We start from the raw sequence: 22,576 nt of genomic DNA on the forward strand, positions 1-22,576 counted from the left end.
TCATAATGCTTGATCGGTGTTGAGGTGGTAGGAGTCGCCACTGGTTGTTGTCGCATGGCAAGCCTTTGAAATCGCTTGCATTCTTTTTGGGCTTGATGCTTCCGTTTCTTGAACTCTGAGTTGTTGCTCTGGGTGTTGGCGACTGTTACTATTTGTTGATTTCTCGGATCGTTACCACGATCGGAATTGCCAACCCCTTTTTCAGCCTTGTTTGCGTTGCCAGAGCCAAGGTGTGCAAGGAAAGCTATTACCGCGACTTGGAATGTAGCGGCGTCGATAGGAAAGATAGGGGTTTTGTTGCTCGGCTGACTATTTCCGGATGACGACGTGATTATGTAACACGAAAGAGAAGGATTTCGTGAGCTATTATGGTTGAACTAGATGTATTTCGATTGCTCATGTAAAGAATGGAAGTATGTTCTCGAAGGTTTGACCTACATCCCTATGATGCAATACTAGTAAGGAGTAGCAGTAAGTTCATAGAATGGTCTCAAGACATTTGACGTCCAAACCAGGGTATTATTGGTTGGTGGATACATGATCCAACCTTTGAAAGAGAATTGGGAATGATCCCTGAGCTAAATTACCCAAGTCCAATAACTTGACTAGAGTGGGTTTCAGATAGACCCCAACCAAAGTATGATGAAAGTATTTGGACAAAGACTGACACAGAAGTTAGTCGACTGTCAATATCATTGATATTCATGACGTAATATGTTTGGGAAAAATTGACCTTGTAGTAGGTCTTACATCACATTCGAAGTAGAAAGGTTTTGGCTGCATAAAGGCCTAACGAAAAGTACCTATAGTACAAGATAGTTTCATAGAAAAATGCCACATAGGACATAGACAGGAAAACGATTCCTTTAAACAAGGAAGGAAAATAAAGCATTTCCTACTGGTGACGGTCATCCTTCTGGTGAACTCTTAGTTCAGACAGTTGACGTTCCATATCAAGCAGGTGTCTTTCGTACACCCTCTGGCGTACTCGGAGTTCTATGACTTCGGCTCGTGTTTCAGCTAGTGCTTGTAGCAGGGTCTCATGGTCTCTCTCAGATCTCTCATGAGTGTGTTCAAGGCGATTGGTGTGGATGGTATGCATTCTTGCATTGGCATCAACCTCTGCGATACGATGGAGAGCTGTCCTGCCCTGAATCTCGTTTCGGGTAACTCTACGGACCAGAATTTGAAGAATTCTGTTGTCACACCCCAAAACCGGAACGACGGAAACGTTCTGGGGTGGATGACGTCATGTCAAGTATCACAACACATGCATTATAGTAATCAAAGTACAACAAGACATTGCATTAATAATAATAATTTTACATGGTTACATTAATACATCAATTCAAAGTAATACAAGTAATAGAATAGACACAACATAATACTAAGCTATCTTCATCAACAGCTCCGAGATGTACATGTCTAATGCTAACCTGAGAATACAAGTTATTTGAAAAGCGAGTATCAGCATTTTTACAAATGTTGGTGAGTTCATAAGCATTTAGTGACGTTTTCATTCAAACAACTTTAATAAAAGTAGTAGTTTAAGTGTTTACTGTGTATTAGAGTTCTTTCCAGAAAATCCTATATTTTCTTTAATAAAGCAGCCTTCTACCAAGACTGGTCAGTGTTATGTGGTAAAAAGTAGTTTTCCCTTAATTGCTATGATTATCAAAATACTGAATTTGATTATTAAAGAAAGCAAGAGACAATAGGGAAATAACAAATGCCTCAGCAGTGATGACTGCTGACTAAGGCAAAAGGATCATAGACTCCAGGAGAGTATCGAATGAACGACACGCCTAGTTCAGTCTAACAAATAGAGACACAGACCCCAGAAGGTACCAAATGAAAGGTACAGCTTGTAAGGTCCAAAACAGTGAATATAGACCGCAGACAATATCAAATGAAAGATACGTCTAGCCAGATCTAAAACAGTGAACACAGTGAATACAGACTGCAGACAATATCAAATGAAAGATATGACTAGTAAGGTCTAAAACAGTGAATACAGTGGATACTGTGAATATAGTGGATACAGACCCCCGACATCATCAAATGAGAGATACGTCTTGTAAGGTCAAAACAGAGAAGACAGACCCCATACAGTATCAAATGAAAGATACGTCTTGTAAGGTCAAAACAGAGAAGACAGACCCCAGACAGTATCAAATGAAAGATACGTCTTGTATGGTCAAAACAGTGTGACTCTGAAAATGAATTACCAGCATACAGTGTAAATTGCTGGCGAAATACCGTTACCTTAAGGCCATGAATTATAAGGTAACCCGGGATACTCGTAACCATACTAACCGACACTAGAGTACCAGACGCCCTACAAGCGTCTATATAATGTGACATTTGTCACCCCTTGGCTTGGTGAGCCGTGGACTGTAGCTAGTAGTCAGGGTGCAGGGGTGTCAATCCCGTATAGATCTATACACACAATGTCCGCTCTCCCTACAGGAGACTCTGGTTACCAACTAGACGACGGAGAAGGCCGTGTCCTGAAGATGCATCCCAAATAGTGGCTAGAGACTTCCAAATAGTGGGTTTCTAATATACGTGCTGAACTAGAGGTAGAGACTCTTAACTGAATTGACTGAAGTAAACCCGTATGTCTATGCTTGTGTACATAATATATAAGTAATGAATCAAACGACCTTATGACGGACATCCGATCCCACCAGACCACATCTCAACGAAGAAAAGGAAATAGGGCGGACAAGCCTTCCTAAGTCCTTCAATCATTATTTATATGCATCTATACAAGCACAAACATACATCTAACTACGCTTGAGTGTGTATCAAGTGGAATCATATCGTGAAGTATAAGTGTACAGTGCGGAATAACCGACCGGTGAAGTATAAGCGCACAGTGAAATATCCGAGTCGTGAAGTATAAGCGTATAGTGGAACATCCGAGTCGTGAAGTATAAGCGTACAGTGGAACATTTGAGTTGTGAAGTATAAGCATACAGAGTGGGATAATCGAATCGTGAAGTATAAGTGTACCAAGTATAAGTGTATCACGAAGTGGAAACGACGATAAGTGAAGTAAGAGCATCTATCAAGCATAAGCGAAATAGAGACAATACCAAGTGTAAACGCATCATAAAGTGAAAGCGTTATCGAGTAGGAGTTTAAAAATAGGTATAAGTGAAGCAGCAGTAACTAACATGTAAAAGTATACGTCGTGAAATGGAACTTTGATGAAATCTTGGAAAACCCTTTATACTCAGGGAAAATCACATTTTGGTATTCTTTGGAAAAATAAGTGTGACAACCTTTTGAAATCTTTGGAACCTTTATAAACCAGTTTAAAGTGAGTTTTAAATCAAGCAGTATAAATAAGAGTCTTGAAACAAACGAAAAACCTTTTTGAAAACCATTATAGTGTCCTACTCGGTAAAACAGTGTACAGTGTGGTAAAATCTTGAGCATGTGGGTTATCAATCACATGTGATTGATATGATAAATGGCATGTTAAACTTGTATTCCCCCCTTATAAAACATGTAAAAGCATTTAAAAGGTTCATTAAGGGGTATGAACTCACCTGGTGTAAGTAGGTCCGACGAAGGTGCCGTTTGGGCGTTCGGTGTAACGCAAGGACTTGAACACACACAATGACCTATTTAACATATGATAACATATGTTCACATACAATTAGTATATTTAATACTAATTAAACAAATATACGAGCTCACAGGAGCGGAAAACACCTTGGTTAAGTGTTTGGGTGTCCCGGGTGGCGTTTAAGGGTGCGTATGGCTTAGGAATGGAGTTTACTCTCCAAGAGTAAACCCCTAACACCATGTTTATGGCCCAGGGACTACTCACCATGAGTTTACGGCCGTAAACTCATGGTGATGGGTTCTAGGGTGTTTTAAGGCTTCTACTTGCTCATGGAATTATTCTAAGTACTTTTCCAAAAAGGCATGAGTGGGTTTAAGGATACTAAGGGCATTATATTGGAGTTTACGGCCTAGGGACAACTCCTAAGGGAGTTTACGGCCGTAAACTCTCATCCTTAGAGTTTTGGGAAGTTTCAAGCCCTTATATCACTTCTAGAAATTTATAATGGAGTGTGATGCCATTTTGGGGGGGTTAAAACTATCATTTGGGCGAGTTTTGGGGTGTTTACGGCCTTGACATGTGTCTGGGCCGTAAACTCCTTTTAATCCCTTAAATCCCTGAGTTTAAATGTTCCAAACCCAAAAGGGTAAGCCCCTAATTTATGTATTAAGTCCAAGAGTGTTTTAGGAGTGTTTTTGGGACATTTAGGCGTGGTTAAGGGGTGTTTACAGCCTAGGCACTTGCTTGGGCCGTAAACTCCATGTTACCCCATATTTCCTTGTGTTTAAATGATTTAAACCCACAATACCAAGTCCCTAAATTATGTATGAAATCTAAGGGTGGTTTGGGAGTGTTTTTGGGGCTTTTTAACAAGATTTTGAGGTGTTTACGGCCTAAGCTTGTTCTTGGGCCGTAAACTCTCTTTTACCCCCTAAATTGATTGCTTTAATTGATCGAACACTCCTAGGCTAAATCCCTTAATAGTTTCTAAGCTTAAGGGTGAGTTTTGAGGCATGTTTGGCACCATTTTAGGGGTTTACGGCCCTAGAGTGTTCCTGGGCCATAAACTCCTTATTCCATGCCTTCTTGGACGATTTTTGGGCTATAAACACAAATCATAATGTTTAGAATGAGCTAGGGTAAGTGGACTTACAATTTGGAAGCGTTTGGTTGTGGATTTGGGGCGAAAATGGGTCTAGAGAGAGAGTATAGATAGAGAGTGTAAAAAGTCTCCAATGGACTCAACTCCTTTTATATAGGTTTCCGAGTCGGGGCTCAGTATAATTTTACCCGATACTGCCGTTAAACGGGGCTTTTGGTCACACCCGATTTAGGGGTCGTAACAATAAAACTTAACATTTTCCAAATAAATGGAGATGGGTGTTATGTGTTTTTATTTCCTTTTATCACGAATTAACGACCTATTAATGTAAACCAATGGAATGTTTATTAAATTGGCGACCTCTAATTAACGGAACTTTTACAAACTGGAATATTCCGTTAACGGTAACGGGGAAAGGTAACGGAACAACTTGGGTTGTCACATCTGTCTACTGAGCTTCCTTCACTTATGTTGTAGAAACTTTGGTCTCCATTAAACGGCATAGGCTGATCTTGCTCTTCGCTCCATGACTCCAAACATTCTACCCAAGGGGGCGTCGGGCCATGAAAAGTCGGACGAGGGTTAGGAATTGGAATAGGAGCTACCGGGGGTAAGTTCTCAACTTCGGGCTCGGAGTTAGCACCGTCCGAAAGGTCTTCAGCATGGTCCATGTTATCTACACGAGAATTGAGGTAAAGAACTAATTATTAGACATACTAACTAGATAGTTATAAGACAATCTTCATTAGTTACTTCACTATTTGTAAAGTGCATACCAGTTATATGTAATCAAAACAGGATAGGCCTTCGAATAAGTGACCTTAGCTCCAAATTAACAAGGAACAGGGGTAAAGCAAATATTCACAGATTCTAAGTCTATGTGATCCTAGTTACATATAACCTTAGTGTATCCACTTAGCAACTATTGACCTAGTAATAAAGATCTTTTTAGTTCTCAAGTAAGAAATTATAGTAACACAAAATCCTCATATAGTATTTTAGACTTATGTTATGTTCTAGAGTTCTCATTATTGTAGTGCTGCTAAGTTTTTAGACTTGTTGCCACATCACAACCATTCTTGGGCATATGCTAATCACTCCTCGGACCAGCATAGTTGATCAGGCTATGCCACTCCCAAGATTGACCATACATCCCCGAGCTTACTTGTGATATTCAACAATCGTAATACTTTTGTTCTTGTCATTGCGACACAGATTTTAGTATGAATGCAGGTATGTATACTTAGTTAAATATTTTATTATTTAAAAGTATAAATTCTTGGTCAGAGTGTTTTAATCCCATTGTATTTATAGTTAGTATATCTTTTATGGGTAGATATACTCAATTCACTATAAACAATGCTTTGATACCAATCTGTCACACCCCAAAACCGAGAACGGTGGAAATGTTCTGGGGTGGAGGACACCAGGTAAAGTATCACAACAATGCAAAGTAGTAAACAAGCAACAACATCATCCATTGCATTAATAGTATAACTTTAGTTACAAGTGTGTTCTCTCAAAGTATAAAACAACATAATGAATAATCAAAATAAAAGACGAGTCTTGACCGCTCTGTCTTCACGAAACCTAGTCGTCGTACCTGTCTATTGGTGACCTGAGAATACAAGTTATTTTGAAAGTGAGTATCAACAATAAAGCTGGTGAATTCATAAGTATTTATGTGTCTTTGATTTGTAAAACTGTAAAGAAAAGACTTGTAATTGTTTGAATGAAAGTTTGTATAAGTATGAAAATATTCGTAAGTAATTGTAAACGTTTGAAAACCCTAGAAAATCTCATATTTCCTACTAGTATAAAAAGTAGTCTTCTACCAAGACCCGACTGTTTTGAAAGAATCCTTCTACCAAGACCTGACTATTTTGAAAGTAGCCTTCTACCAAGTCCCAACTGTTTTGAAAGTATCATTCTACCAAGACTCGACTGTTTTGAAAGTAGTCTTCTACTATGACCCGACTTTTTTGAAAGTTTCAATCTAATCTACCTCATCGATTATGTAAATGTGACACAGAGTAAAGGTAATAAGGAAAATAATATAAAATCACTGAAATTGTATCCTTTTTTACTTGTCGTCTGTAAAGTGTAAGTACTTTAGTATGTGAATAAAGTGACTACTATTGTACTAATTGCCTTAAAATGAGTATGAAGGTATAATGTGATGGCTAGATCCCATACTAAACGCTCTCCTTGTCAAAAGATTATGGGAACCAAACGCAACCCTTGCAATGATTGCAAGCCGTGAACATCCACATTATGATTATATGATCATGTATACCCAATATAACTATCACCTTTTGTTTAGAACAATATGTTAGTGATTCATTGGTATAGTTAGATACTGTACTTTTTCCATGCTATAACACCTTATTATTTATGTTCTGATATCGTGTATTGTGTCTCTTCATATAGTATACAATGTATTAGTATTCTTGTAATTGTAATTCTGTAATTGTATCACTTCATATAGTATGTATTGTATTAGTATAGACTCATGAATGAACTGACCTTTGTGTGATTCCTTGTACTGGAATAGTAAGTAGTATCTCCTAACTATACCTATTATAGCTACTAGTAATGTACGTGTATAACCGAAGTATGCCTTTGTTACCCAAAGGTACTGAACTAACTGATGAAAATTTTATGTCTATATATGTATACATGATATATAACTACTATTTAGACGACATTCGGACGATTAAACGATGCCGTAAGGCCACATCCCAATGAGGAAAAGGAAATAAAGCGAGCTAGCCGTCCTAAGTCCTTTAAACATTACTTATATAACTATACATATGATATGTGTATTTTTATATATATTTTTATACATTATATCTTAATATTTTGGCCTTTATTATTCTCTTTTAGAACTAAAAAGTACTAATAATGCTTTGAATTATGTTTTGCAGCTATTCATTATCGATAAAGCACAAAAGAAAAGACTGAAGCGGAAATCGGGCTTAGAAGCTAAAAGAAAGAAAAAAATGTTGGAGCAGCCAATTACGCCCCGCGTAATAAACTTCTACGCCAAGCATAATGACCAAATTCAAATTATGCCTAGTGTAATATTAGTTTACGCCCCGCGTAATGGCTGGCATCGGATAAACTGAATCGCGTATAAATCCTTAGTACGCCCAACATAATCCGACTTACGCCCAGCGTACGTAAGTCGGCTACAAAGGTTATAAAAGTCGATTATTAGCTAACCAGAAGGGAGGATTCGACTTCCAACTTAATTTAGTCGATATTAAACTTCTGTTAAGCCGTTTTGAGGGTCTAGAAGGCGGCCGGAAGGCCGTTAAGCTATCGGGAGCGGAGATCGGAAGGGTTGGAGAGCGGATACGTGTCGGTAATCATATGGGTTGCTAACGTGACCATGTTTAGCATTCCATTGTGTTACTATTCTGTATTTAGTTTCTGATTTAGGTGTAAAAACCTTTTACTTTGAGTTTATGATTGAATGAAGCTTTGATTATTAGAGTAATTGCTATATTGAATTGTTTGTTTATGTTTAATTTATCTTGCCAAGCTTGTTAAAAGATCCTTACGTATTAATGATAATTATTTGCTGTTAATTGTTAAGTGAATTGAGTTGTATGAACATCTGCTTGATTGCTTGTCTCTTATGATTTTGATGACCATCGAGATTATAAGTCTAGGAATAACGAATGTGAAACTAGGATTAACTTGGGAATAAGTAAGTTAATGTGTGAGCCTTGTTTGATGACCATCGACAAGAGGTTAAATTGAATTAGTAATTCGATTAACTATATTTACAAGTCTTGCTTGATACGAACTGAACACTAGGAAGCATGTTAGTTTAATCAACTGATCACTGTTTGAATTGACTTGTTCGCTAAAGGATTAGTTATAGTGAGCGCGAATCTAATCATTTTAGGAATCGGTGAACATGAATAAATGAATTTGTGTATGCAATTGTCTATGTTTTTAAGGTGTAGTTTATCTAAACCAAAGTACCTGAAGAGATTTGCTTTCCTGTTAGTTTATCGAGAGTTGTTAATTGTTAGTTTGAGATTTATTAAACTATTTCTTTATTATTTTCGGGTAACCTGTAACCTATAATCAAATATATTAAATTAATTCACCACCGTTCCCTGTGATTGACACTCGACTTACCTAAGCTATACTGTAATCTGACTAGGTACACTGCCTATAAGTGCATAGTTAGTCTAAGTTTGTTAGGTTATAAATATTAAAATTAGTGGGTACTTTTGTGCACATCAAGTTTTTGGCGTCGTTGCCAGGGAACGGCTTGTCATTAATTTAGTTTATTTGATTATTCGTTATTTGTTTTTAGTTAGTTTTTATTTTTAGTTTGATTTTCGTTGATATCATTTCACTTATTGGGAAGGTTCTTGTTGTTATTTGTAGGAATTTGGGATTGTGCACATTGCTTGACTTTACTTTTTGCATGGGTTTCGAGGATGAAAGCGATTAGGGAATTCTTGACCTGGTTGGCCTACTACTTTGTTGTTTTGTCCAACTCAATCCATGAGGCGTAGTATAGAAAGGCGTATTGTGGTGGTTAAGTGGAAGACCGAGCTCTTGCTATTCTTGACTAGTTAGGTCACTTCTTGTTCCGCTTTTAGTTAAAGGTGCAAAGAAAACAAAGGAAATATTCTAACGGGTCCCGAAAGTGGGTGTTTTCGCAAACCAATTCTTGCATGCAAAGGTTTTTGATCAACCGTTGTTGTTTGATCTTGACAAATATAAGTGATTATGACGTATCATTTTTTTTACTCATCGGAAAGTCATCAGTTTTTTTTATCACACGTTTAGCTCGATCATATCAGTTGCTGACGCGTGAGATCACGAGATCGATGGTGTTCCACGATATGAGGCCGATGAGCCTTCAGTTGTTAGAGTCGATGCGTGTATTGGAGCGGGGCGGAGATGGTGTCTTGCGAGTACGAGCAGATGATGTGGCGGATGAGGAGGGTGCCGCCGAGCCACAGCCGAGACGGGTCCAGCGGCATAGACCTGCTCCTCGGGGTGCACAGTAGGGACCTGAGCCGGAGATTGATATGCGCTACCTAGCTTAGGGCATTGACCGTCTTGACATTAGGGTTCAGAACCTTAGTGAGTATGTTGCACATGTGAACATGCAACAACAGTGGTATGGGGATGCGTTGAACGCATTCTTTGCCCACCAGGGGTTTCAGTACTCGGTTCCCTACCCACCACCATTCCATCCACGACATGATGGGACCGGTACTTCTGGGACACAGCATCATGATGATGGAGATGATGAGTGATTTAGTTATCCTTTTTATTTTTATGTTATTTTTAGTTTATTTTTGTGTTGATAGTTTTAGTTTTTTTTATTTGGTATGTAATTAAACTTTAATTTAGGATGTTTTACTTTTGTTTTCCATGTTGATGCTCTTTGGTTGTTTAGATCTCTACAGAATTTTCGCCCTTAGAAAGTTGGCAGTAAGTTCAGCAGCTAGGTCCGACTGTTGCTAGAGAGAGTCGTGTGAGAGTTCGAAGATTATAGTCAAGACTCACAATCTGTCATAAGTGTGGGGTTCATGTGCGATTGTTTAGAAGATTGATATTTTTACAATATTTTGACTCTTATGGTATGGATGAGCTGTTCCCACACCATAGAGTTTTATTTCGACGCGAGGAAGACGTATCATCTCGGCTGCCATGACATGGTTGATACTTTCCTATGTTATGGGGGATTTTTCATCGCAAGAAGAGGATGTCATTCTTGGCGAGATGATGTGGTCGACACTTTCCCACGTCATGGTTACTACACATTGCATTTATTTTTCGAAAAATTTAGAAGCAACAGTTCCAGTTTTCAGTTTTTCAGCGATATTTGGAGCAACTTGTAGCAGCCCCATTTCGATCTCGCCACAACTACCCAAGGGAGTCTGTTCCTTTTTTTTTCCCCTTTTTATGTTCTTAATTCATTTTAACATACAATGAGAACATTGTATGAAATAAGTGTGGGGTAGGGGGTCGGTAAAAGTAAATTAAAATTAAAAGAAAAAATGAAATAATAGTTTGGAAATTGCTAGATTTAGGAAATTTAAAAATTTTAAAACTTGAAATAATAGTTTAATTTAGAAAAATCTAGTGATAATTTAAATTTTGCTAATATTGTATGAAATGATCCGATGAGAACTCAAATGTTTAGTTGAGCCAATACACGTTATAGTGCATTTGTGGCCTCCCTTATTTTAGTGAAATCATGGAACAAAAACATAACCCCGCTTGGTTTGAGGGATGCAATATGTTTAGCAGCCTAAACCTGAAATGTATCCAGGAAAATTATTATCATTAACCAATAAAGGTTGAGGTTGAGCGTCTCTGCTTAAGCATGTAGGTTTTGAGTGAAAAAAAGAGAGAGAATTACAAGAAAGGTTGTAAGAATATTGGAGCAATTAAAGTGAAGATCAAAAGATCAAAATTCCAAAAAATTCAAAAAGTTGAAGATACCAGAAATCAATTCAAAAAAGGTGGTGAATTCAAAAAAATCAAAGATCAAATGTCAAAGAAGTGAAGAATTCCAAAAGAGCTCCATAGTGGTATCGAAAAGTTGTAATTCTAGATTATGTATGCTTAGGTTGCTCAACTAAAAATACCTTTAGGATTAGGAGGTTTTCTGCGGATGGATTCGGAGGGTTGCATAAAATGAGCATTTTTCGGAAAAAGTGGGCAAGTGTTTATGAAGATTGTGAGTATTTAAAGTATGGGGGGGTACTTTAGGAAAATTTTAGACACAAATACATGCGTTGAGGTCTTGGCATAATGGATGAGTTTTAAATGGATTGTTTAATGCGATATTGGTAAAATAAAATTAAAATTTGCTTAGGGGCAAGCAAAGGCTAAGTGTGGGGGTATTTTGATATGTGCATTTATATATATATTTTTATACATTATATCTTAATATTTTGGACTTTATTATTCTCTTTTAGAACTAAAAAGTACTCATAATGCTTTGAATTATGTTTTGCAGCTATTCGTTGTCGATAAAGCACAAAAGAACAGACTGAAGCCGAAATCTGGCTTAGAAGCTAACAGAAAGAAAAAAATGTTGGAGGAGCCAATTACGCCCCGCATAATAAACTTCTACGCCAAGCGTAACGACCAAATTCAAATTACGCCTAGCGTAATATTAGTTTACGCCCCGCGTAATGGCTGGCATCGGATAAACTCAATCGCGTATAAATCCTTAGTACGCCCAGCGTACGTAAGTCGGCTACAAAGGTTATAAAAGTCGATTATGAGCTATTCAGAAGGGGGGATTCGACTTCCAACCTAATTTAGTCGATATTAAACTTCTGTTAAGCCGTTTTGAGGGTCTAGAAGGCGGCCGGAAGGCCGTTAAGCTAACAGGAGCGGAGATCGGAAGGGTTGGAGAGCGGATACGTGTCGGTAATCATATGGGTTGCTAACGTTACCATGTTTAGCATTCCATTGTGTTACTATTCTGTATTTAGTTTCTGATTAAGGTGTAAAAACCTTTTACTTTGAGTTTATGATTGAATGAAGCTTTGATTATTAGACTAATTGCTATGTTGAATTGTTTGTTTATGTTTAATTTATCTTGCCAAGCTTGTTAAAAGATCCTTACGTATTAATGATAATTATTTGCTATTAATTGTTAAGTGAATTGAGTTGTATGAACATCTGCTTGATTGCTTGTCTCTTATGATTTTGATGACCATCGAGATTATAAGTCTAGGAATAACGAATGTGAAACTAGGATTAACTTGGGAATAAGTAAGTTAATGTGTGAGCCTTGTTTGATGACCATCGACAAGAGGTTAAATTGAATTAGTAATTCGATTAACTATATTTACAAGTCTTGCTTGATACGAACTGAACACTAGGAAGCATGTTAGTTTAATCAACTGATCACTGTTTGAATTGACTTGTTCGCTAAAGGATTAGTTATAGTGAGCGCGAATCTAATCATTTTAGGAATCGGTGAACATGAATAAATGAATTTGTGTATGCAATTGTCTATGTTTTTAAGGTGTAGTTTATATAAACCAAAGTACTTGAAGAGATTTGCTTTCCTGTTAGTTTATCGAGAGTTGTTAATTGTTAGTTTGAGATTTATTAAACTATTTGTGACAACCCGAAAAACTTCTCGCGTGCACTCTTCAATTCTTCCCAATATTAGACTTATTTTACTATATGGTAATACCCTTTAGAGTCTAATGAAGCGTTCTAAATGTGATATAATCAAGGTAGGAGTGTTAAGAAGGGTTAACTCGAAGTGTAGGAATCAAAACCGGGCCAAACACTCCAACACATGGAGTGTGCGGCCACACACCCTCCCAACCGCACAATTGTAACAACTCAAATTTTCGAACAAATTTTTCATTTTTAAAAATAAAGTATTTCTATTCAGTACAAGGCATAAAGAGTTTAAGTATCTTATCAAATACAAATAGTCAAAATCCCAAGATCATAAAAACATTCTCCAGTGTGTATCGATCACGCCGGCGCCTTCCCACGGTCCTCGCTAGTACCTGAAACACATACATAAACAACTATAAGCATAAATGCTTAGTGAGTTCCCCAATATACAACTTACGCACATACGCCTTTCCAGGCCCTGACCTTCCGGTCCATGTGTCTCAGGGGACTTTCGTCCCTGCTGGGTAAACCTTCCGGTCCTACCCACGCCGACCTTCCGGTCCATCACACAACATATCGCCTTCCGGCCCATAACATATTGCCTTCCGGCCCATAATATAATCGCCTTCCTGCCCATGACATACATAGCACATATAACAAATAACTTACCACATTTAGCATACATATCACATATCATATCTGACCTTCCGGTCACACAGTCAAACCCTTCCGGGTACAGTATAGTGAGAAGACTCACCTCGTAAATGCTGAAAGCTAGCAAATCCTTAAGTCACTCGTGCACAATCCGACGAGCTACAACCTCCCTATAACATCACATATCTCTCGTTAACACTTATATCTTATAAGTGTGACTATCCCTAAAGAGACAAACTTAGGTCAACTCTGGTCAACGGTCAACGGTCAACTCGACCGGACTCGGCGAGTGCCATGGCGACTCGGCGAGTCTAGACGTCCTCCCTGACTTCCCCTGATGTTCCCTTTCTACTCGTCGAGTATCCCTCTTGACTCGACAAGATCCTTGTGGAAGAATCGCGAGGCCACCCCGACTCCACTCGCCGAGTCTGAAGAACAGCTCGACGAGTTCCAGACAATCTCCAAGCTACTCGCTGAGTCTGTTCATCGGACTCGGCGAGTCCACGCCATGCAGTCGATCAAACTGCTTCCTGAGATAAGTTTCGTCCCGAAATACACAAGCATGGGACCTTCTGGACCTCTAAAGGTCCTAATACAGGATTATAGTCGTTGGGTAACAAGGTACTAATTCATCTAATCACCAAATGGGTTCCATAAACCCTAAATCCATGCACACATCAATGTAACAGAAAGGAATCCGAAATATTACCTGAAATATGCCCTCTCTGTGTCTCCAACCCGCAGGACTCGAATCCCTTGCTGTTCCTTTAGCCAAAACTCTTCTCCTCCTTGCACAACAATTTCTTCAAAACCCTAATATCCTCAAATCTTGCTCTAGATGCCCACAGCCGTTTAGGGTTCTTCTCAGTCGACTAAAGACGGACAATGACAGCCTATAAGTGCATTATATACGACCCAAACCTGAACGGTTAGGGTTTTCGCTAAACAGCGTAGACTCGCCGAGTCCATATCGGACTCGTCGAGTCCAGTCGTGAACCCGCGACCAAGTCTGCGATCCTACTCGGCGAGTCTAGGCTCCAACTTGCCGAGTCCCCTCCTAAATCACCCCAAAAACATGATTTAACAATACCTGAGATTCCGGGCTGTTACACTCCACCTATATATGCCACACTTAGATCATTCTTGAACCCTTTCTTCACTTCTTCAAGCATAGAACACAAAAATCCTCTCAAGTATCATCCATTCTACTTGAAGATCTTCATAAAAGGTACCAAGAACACCAAGATCTTCATCTGGCCGCACACATGGCAGCACACACCACCTGGCAGCACACATGCCAGCACACAGGGCCACACACATGTGCTGCCAGCACACTAGGCCGCACACCTGGCCGCACACACACATATAGTGTGTATTTTGGCCATACACCCTCTTGTATAGCCTTATAAACCCTTATACAATCATATATGATTATAACACTTCATTATAAGTGTTTATTAGTCCCTAAGGTGGTCCCAAAATCATCAATTAGTTGTTCATAACACTAATTAAATCCATATATGTGCCTATATATGCTAAATAGGATTCACGCGTGTACTCAAGTCACCACTTGACACCTAGCACCAAGTCCAACATTATCATCAGAACCACTCACTACAGGTGATTTCATACCCCTTTAATTAACCTTTGAAATGATTTTAAATGTTTTTAAATACTTTATGGGGGGATACAAGTTAAATACTTATAGTTATTGCATCAATCACATGTGATTAATAACTAGGAAACCAATGATTTTATCACTGTTCAAACTGTTTATCAAACTGTTTTACTTCAAAATATTTTACAAACTCTTTTACTTATCAAATGCTATTATTAAACTTTGTTTTACTTCTTATAAATTGCATGCCCATATATGTATAGATATATAAGCAATGTTTAAAGGGCTTAGGAAGGCCATCCGCCCTATTTCCTTTTTCTCGATTTGGATGTGGTCTGGTGGGATTTCGGGTAACCATCCGAAGGTCGTTTCAATATAAATTATATATCAAATATACATATATAGACATAAAAGTACTTCCATAATCATATGTACTAGACACATCATTAGTAAGTTACCATCGGGGTAACGCAGGATCATTACTACTACAACTTCTAGATCAATGAGTCAGTTCATTCATGAGTCTATCCATTACATTACTACTAGAACATACACAACTATACTAGAAAGAGAACATATACAACTATACTAGGAAGAGAACATATACAACTATACTAGGAAGAGAACATATACAACTATACTAGGATGAGAACATATACAACTATACTAGAACGAGAAACATTACATTACATACACAAGAATAAGTTAACAATTGTGATCCACTAGATCGGAGCATGCCTTAAATGTCATGTCCCGAGTTGTAGCCAGAATTCTCTTGGAGGGAGAGCGTGAGTTTGCGTATAGATCTATACTGGATTGACTATCCTACACCTTGCTGCTAGCTACAGCCGGACCTACAGGTCTGCGGGTGCCAAACGTCATTCCGTTATTACGACCATTCGTATGTCGTTGTTACCAATCGATAGTATGGTGCAATTATCACATTATACCTTAATATTAATCTAGTTTAAGGTAGTTAGTACAACAGTAGTTTCTATATTACAAAACTACAGTACTACAATGATTTACCCATTACATATTTTTAGTGATAACCTCACTTAAACATTAATGTACAAACTATATTTGTTAAATGATAGTTACACTTGGGAAATTACACACTTTTACAACAAACGAGCATACAAAACAGTTAAGCCTTGGTAGAAGGCTACTTTAATAGAAAATATAGGTTTTTCTGAGAGATTTAAACTTTTACAAACACTTACATACATTTTACAGACTTATACTTGAGACACGTTCAAACGTTTTAATAACAAACATCGACACTAAAATACTTATGAACTCACCAGCTTAATGCTAATAAACTCTTTCAAAATAACATGTATTCTCAGGTCATCAGTAGAATGGTACCGATGCCAGCTTTTGAGAAGATGGAGCGTATTCAAGACTCATCATATTATTTTTATTTACATTATATTTTTGGTGTCTAAAACTGTATAGAACATGCTTGTATTAAAAATTATATATTTAATGCAATGGATGATGTTGTTTGCTTATTTACATTTACTGTGTTGTGATATTGTACATGACGTCCTCCGCCCCAGAACGTTTCTGCCGTTCTTGGTTTTGGGGTGTGACAGGTTGATATCAGAGCATTGTTTATAGTGAATCAAGTATATCAACCCATAAAAGATATACTAAACTATAAACCCATTAGGGATTAACGCACTCTGACCAAGAGTCTATACTTTAAATATTAAAATATTTAATTAAGTATACTAGTCTGCATTCATACTAAAATCAGTGTCACAATGACAAGAACAAAAGTATTACAATTGTTAAATATCACAAGCGAGCTCGGGGATGTATGGTCAGTCCTGGGAATGGCATATCCTGATCAACTATGCTGGTCTGAGAAGTGAGTAGAATATGCCCTAGAATGGTTGTGATGTGTTAACAAGTCTAAAAACTTACCAACAATACCACTAGAAGATCAGTAGAACTTAAACTTAAAATACTATAGGTGTATTTTTTACTACTAGCTACATATATACAATATTCTTATATCCCTTTTTCTCGCGTAGATATCATGGCTGGATTCCATCACGGCGACCCGTACTTTCCAAATGAAGGCAATGCCGGGTGGATCGAAGAAGAGCCCGAAGATGAGCATCCAATCCCTTTGGATGATCACCTCGCAGAAGGCTTTTCTGATGGATCCGACTCCGAGCCGGAATCAACAACCTACCGCTAGTAGGTCAAGCCCCAAACAACGACCCCCGACCAGCATTTCTAGGTCCCAATCCTATGTCGGTAAACAACTTAAAGCTTTGGAGCGACGAGCAGGGTCAACCCTTACCTTACTTTGGGGACCGAACCTTTACAACATTAGCGAAGGTGGTTCTGCGGATAGATCTCTGCCTGTCATGGTGCGTAGAATTGCTCGAAATGTCGAACAAGGTCGAGCAGCCATCGACCGAGTCATGGAAGTTGATGCCAACTCAGGCGTTAATACTGTCCGCATTCGACATCTAGAAGAAGCACTCGAAGGGACGAGGAGAACCAATGACGCACTGCGACAACAATTAACCACCGAAATCGCAGAACTTCGAGTTCGCCAAAGAGCTCACGAACGACACCTTCAAGAAGTGGTTCGCCAACTGGCAGATATGAGGATTCGCCCTAGAAATTCCCGTCGCTGTTAGATGATGTCTAGTACATCTCTGTCTTTTGGTTAAGGAATAGCCTTTAACATCTCTAATCTATGTAGCACTTGTCTGTAAAATATTCCTAACTTTCAGTACTCTGTTTAGGAATCTAGGAACTGTCAAACTTTTCTGTATGGTATGATGTAAGACCTACTGATAGGTCGATTTTCCCTGAACTTATTACATCAGTAATACCAGTATTATTGACATCTATCGAATCTGTGGGAAAAATCTGTACATTTGTCTTTCCTACTAATATTCCTTGTTGAGATCTCAAACACTCATTCAACTGTTTTGGCTATGGTTAGTTAGTCTATGTGTCACTCTCACGTTGCTTACAAATTGATTCTTACCATTTTTCTTATCTTTATAAACTTATAGCTAAAAGATGCCTCCTCGCAAGTCTCCCCGGAATAACCCTACACCTCCACCACCTCCTCCGCCTCTGGTCATCGATACTGCAGCCCTGAATGCTGCAGTAGCTGCAGTAGTGGCAACTGCCATGGCTCAGTATCACTCATCTGATGCCAGCAGAGGTGGAACCCTTGTTGAATCAATCCCGGTTGAAACCCTTGTGCGCTCGAGAGAGTGCTCCTACAAGGATTTCACTAACTGCAAGCCGAAGCCTTTCTATGGCACCGGCGGAGTCATTGCCCTCTCGCAATGGTTCGAGAAGACTGAATCGGTCTTCGAAATCTGTTCATACCCTGCTGCGAGTAAAGTCAAATATGCCGCATGAACCTTTGAGGGAAAGGCCCTAACATGGTGGAACAGCCACGTTAAAGCTCTAACCCTCGTCATAGCCAACGACATGGGCTAGGAAACGATGAAAGACCTCATGATGGAGGAATATTGCCCGAGGGGCGAAGTCCAGAAATTAGAACAGGAACTTTGGAACCTGGCTATGAAGGGGACCAACGTAATCGCTTATACTGCCCGATTCAGCGAACTGGTGGCTCTCTGCCCCAATATGGTTCCCACTGAAGGGAAAAAGACCGAGAAGTACATATGGGGGCTAGTGCCTCCGTATCAGGGGAATGTCCTAGCATCAAACCCCATTACCTTCGACAGTGCCAAGCGACTGGCACAGCGACTCATTGGCCATGGAGTCAAACCCCTGCAAACAACAACCACCCTAGCCATCCTGGAACCCTCCAAACCCGCTGACACCAACTGGAAGTTTTGGGACGAAAAGAAGAAGCAGCAAGTTGCCAAAAAGCAGCAAATTGTGGCAGTGCATGCCGTGGTAACCCCTACTGCTGCTACGGCTTCGGGGAAACAGTATGCTGGAAGTTTGCCTAAGTGAAACAAATGCAACTTCCACCACAACGGCCCCTGCCGTGAAATGCAGTGCTCTAACTGCAACAGGAAAGGACACACCGTCTGTTTCTGTAGGTTCCTGGTACAACCAATCACCCAAGTCCCCGGCTCAGGCGCGGGCCCAACCTGCTATGGATGTGGTGAAGCAGGCCACTTTAAGAGGGACTGCCCCAAAGCGAAGAATGCTGGAGGAGCAGGGAGGGTACTAGCTATAGGCCACGGGGAAGCAGTTGCAGACCCGACAGTGGTGACTGGTACGTTCCTCCTCAATAACTCCTATGCATGCATTCTGTTCGATAGTGGAGCGGAGCGAAGCTTCATAAACCATAAATTTACTCGCATGCTTAAACAACAACCACACACACTTAAGAAACAATTCACAGTAGAAATGGCTAATGGGAAAACTGAAAGTACGAACAACATATACTTAGGTTGTACCCTAACTCTAGATAACCATTCATTCCCAATCGACCTCATGCCGGTCTCAATAAAAAGCTTCGACGTTATCATTGGCATGGATTGGTTAAGCCTTCATCGTGCCGACATCATGTGCTACGAGAAAGCAGTCCGTCTAAACCTCCCATCTAACGAAACTCTCATCATCTACGGTGACAAACCCAATACAAGTCTTCGTATTATCTCCAGTATCCAAGCACAGAAATATCTACGTAAAGAATATCGCGCATTCCTTGCTCACGTTGTCGATACAAGCCTAGAAACGAAAGAACTAATGAACATCCCAGTAGTGAGCGACTTCCCCGACATTTTCCCAGAAGAGCTACCAGGTTTACCTTGGCAAAGACAGGTCGAGTTCAGAATCGACTTAATTCTAGGAGCTACCCCAGTAGCTAAGTCGCCCTACCGTTTAGCACCAGCAGAGATGCAGGAATTATCTGGTCAACTTAACGAACTACTAAGCAAGGGCTTTATAAGACCAAGTTTCTCACCTTGGGGAGCACCGGTCTTGTTTGTTAAAAAGAAAGACGGAACATTTCGTATGTGTATCGACTACAGAGAGCTCAACAAACTGACGGTCAAGAATCGTTACCCTCTGCCTCGCATAGACGATCTATTTGACCAACTGCAAGGGGCGAACTACTTTTCCAAGATTGATCTGAGATCCAGATATCACCAGTTACGAGTACTAGAGGAGGATGTGCCGAAGACAGCCTTCCAAATTCATTACGGACATTACGAGTTCGTGATGATGCCATTCGGATTGACCAATGCGCCCGCAGTCTTCATGGATCTGATGAATAGAGTATGCCGACCTTACTTGGATCAGTTCGTCATCGTTTTCATTGACGACATCCTGATCTACTCTCGAAGTAAGGAAGAGCATGGCAATCACCTGCGACAAGTTCTAGAGACATTACGAAAGGAGAAACTTTATGCGAAGTTCTTGAAATGTGAATTTTGGATCCGAAGAGTCGAATTCTTAGGACACGTGGTAAGTGAAGAGGGAATCCACGTGGACGCATCCAAAATTAAGGCTATTGAGAACTGGACAGCACCAAAGACGCCTACTGTAACGCCTGTGTTTCTGGGTTTGCCATTTTTTTAGCAATGTAATAGTCTAGGTTAACCTTTGTAACCCTAATTTGAAATAATAAAAATGTATTATTTGTGAATTATGTGATTTATATGTTTATTTTCTTAATTTTTATAATTTAATGAATTAAGAATAAAATAAGCGTCAAAATTAAAGTGTGAGATAAGCCCGATATCTTTGCATAAAGTTGTAGTGGTTGAAACAAGGATTCCGGAGACATAAGGAATGCCAAAATCCGAGTTATAACAAAGAAGTTATGACATGTCGAAGTTTCGCGACAGAACCGACACGACGCCGAGTGACGTAAAATATGAATTTAAGATAGAGCGATATTTAGCCTTAGCGATCTAAACGAAAGTCGTAGATTTCATTAAACCGAGAGCATGCATAAAAGGAACGCCCAAATCTGACTTCGTATAAGGAAGTTATGATTTTTCTAAGTTTTGACTTAGCAGTATGCAGCCCGAATACTCGATTTGAGATCGAGCGGTTTTTAGCTAAAACAATCTAAATGAGAATCGAAGATCTCATTGTTAGTAGCGAAACGATGAAAAGTTAGGCGAGAACGCACGTCAGGCGAAGAAGTTATGAATTTATAACGAAGTTTTTCTGTCCCGGCCTTCTAAAAATAAATAATAAAAATAAAAGTCAAAATTAGCCAACGGAGTCTAAATGAAAGTTGTAGAGTATGGTCTGATCTTCACGTGGATATAAAGAACGTCGAAAACGGAGCTCGTACGCGAAAGTTACGCAATTTAGAAGTTCAACGAGTCAATTACGCCCCGCGTAATTTGAGTACGCACCGCGTACTCAGTCGGATGCAAGTTGCCTGACCAATACTCGAGTGCCACAGATCGACGCATGCAGTGACGTCAAAGTACGCCCTGCGTAATTTGAGATTACGCCCTGCGTAATCCCAGACCCTCAGCCTATAAATAGAACTCAAAATCAGCCATTTTCTCTTGTTCAAACTCTTCCCTCTCTCTAATTTTTGCCTCGATTTGCATGCCAATCATATCCCGAAGCCCCGAAGCAAGATCCGAAGCCCCGAGGATCCCGAAGAGCATTATTCCCGAGCTGAAGCTCTGCCCGTGAGGAGTTCGATTTTGGTGGAGATCTTCCAGATCTATCAAAGTATACTACTTCTATAAGCCGTAGTGCTGTCACATCATCTTCTGATCAAGTGAGTGTGTAGTTATTTTCTTTCCAACGCAATATTATGAAGTATTTAATATAAAATACGTGCTACGTGTATATATTTAGTGGTTATATGTATGAATGTATATTCACTCTCTTCTATCTCATAGATCTGATATATTCTCTATGAAATACGTGTTATGTGTGTATGTCTCATCTGTTATGTGGAATATGTATTGATTAAAGCATGCTATACAGGTTTTTAAACAATGTATAAAAATGTATATTTTTATCTACTAATATGTTGGGTAGAACATGGGTAGATAATTGGTGTGAAATAAACAGATGAGAGGCCTTGGTGTTATTGGTGTTATTCTAGTCATTCAGCAGAGTATGGATGACGACCACAGACTATTCTAGACTGTCCTGTGGAACACTAGCAGGCTCATTACCTGTAGGTGTTGTGAACGACGTGTTCACTGGTGTACTCTATCCCCCACATGGTTGCCTTTAGGACACTTATTGTTGAGGAAGCCCCTCTGCAGTAATGTCCGTCCCGATGAAAATCCTGAAATAAGTTCCTTATAATAGACGTTATTTTTAGGAACGTAAGGTGAAGATAACGGGAATGGGTAATCGGGTTTATTGTTGATTGTTGTAATTAAATATAATTATTGTGGGTTTGAAAACCCTATATGCTCACCAGGCTCCCAAGCCTGACCCACTCAGTTGATTTGTATTACAGGAAGTGGCGCAAGAGCTTAAGATGGGCGAATCATCAAGTTGTTTTGTTTACAAGTCTGTA

The sequence above is a fragment of the Lactuca sativa genome, chromosome 6, assembly GCF_002870075.4.
Source record: "Lactuca sativa cultivar Salinas chromosome 6, Lsat_Salinas_v11, whole genome shotgun sequence".
In the NCBI taxonomy this organism is placed as follows: Eukaryota; Viridiplantae; Streptophyta; class Magnoliopsida; order Asterales; family Asteraceae; genus Lactuca; species Lactuca sativa.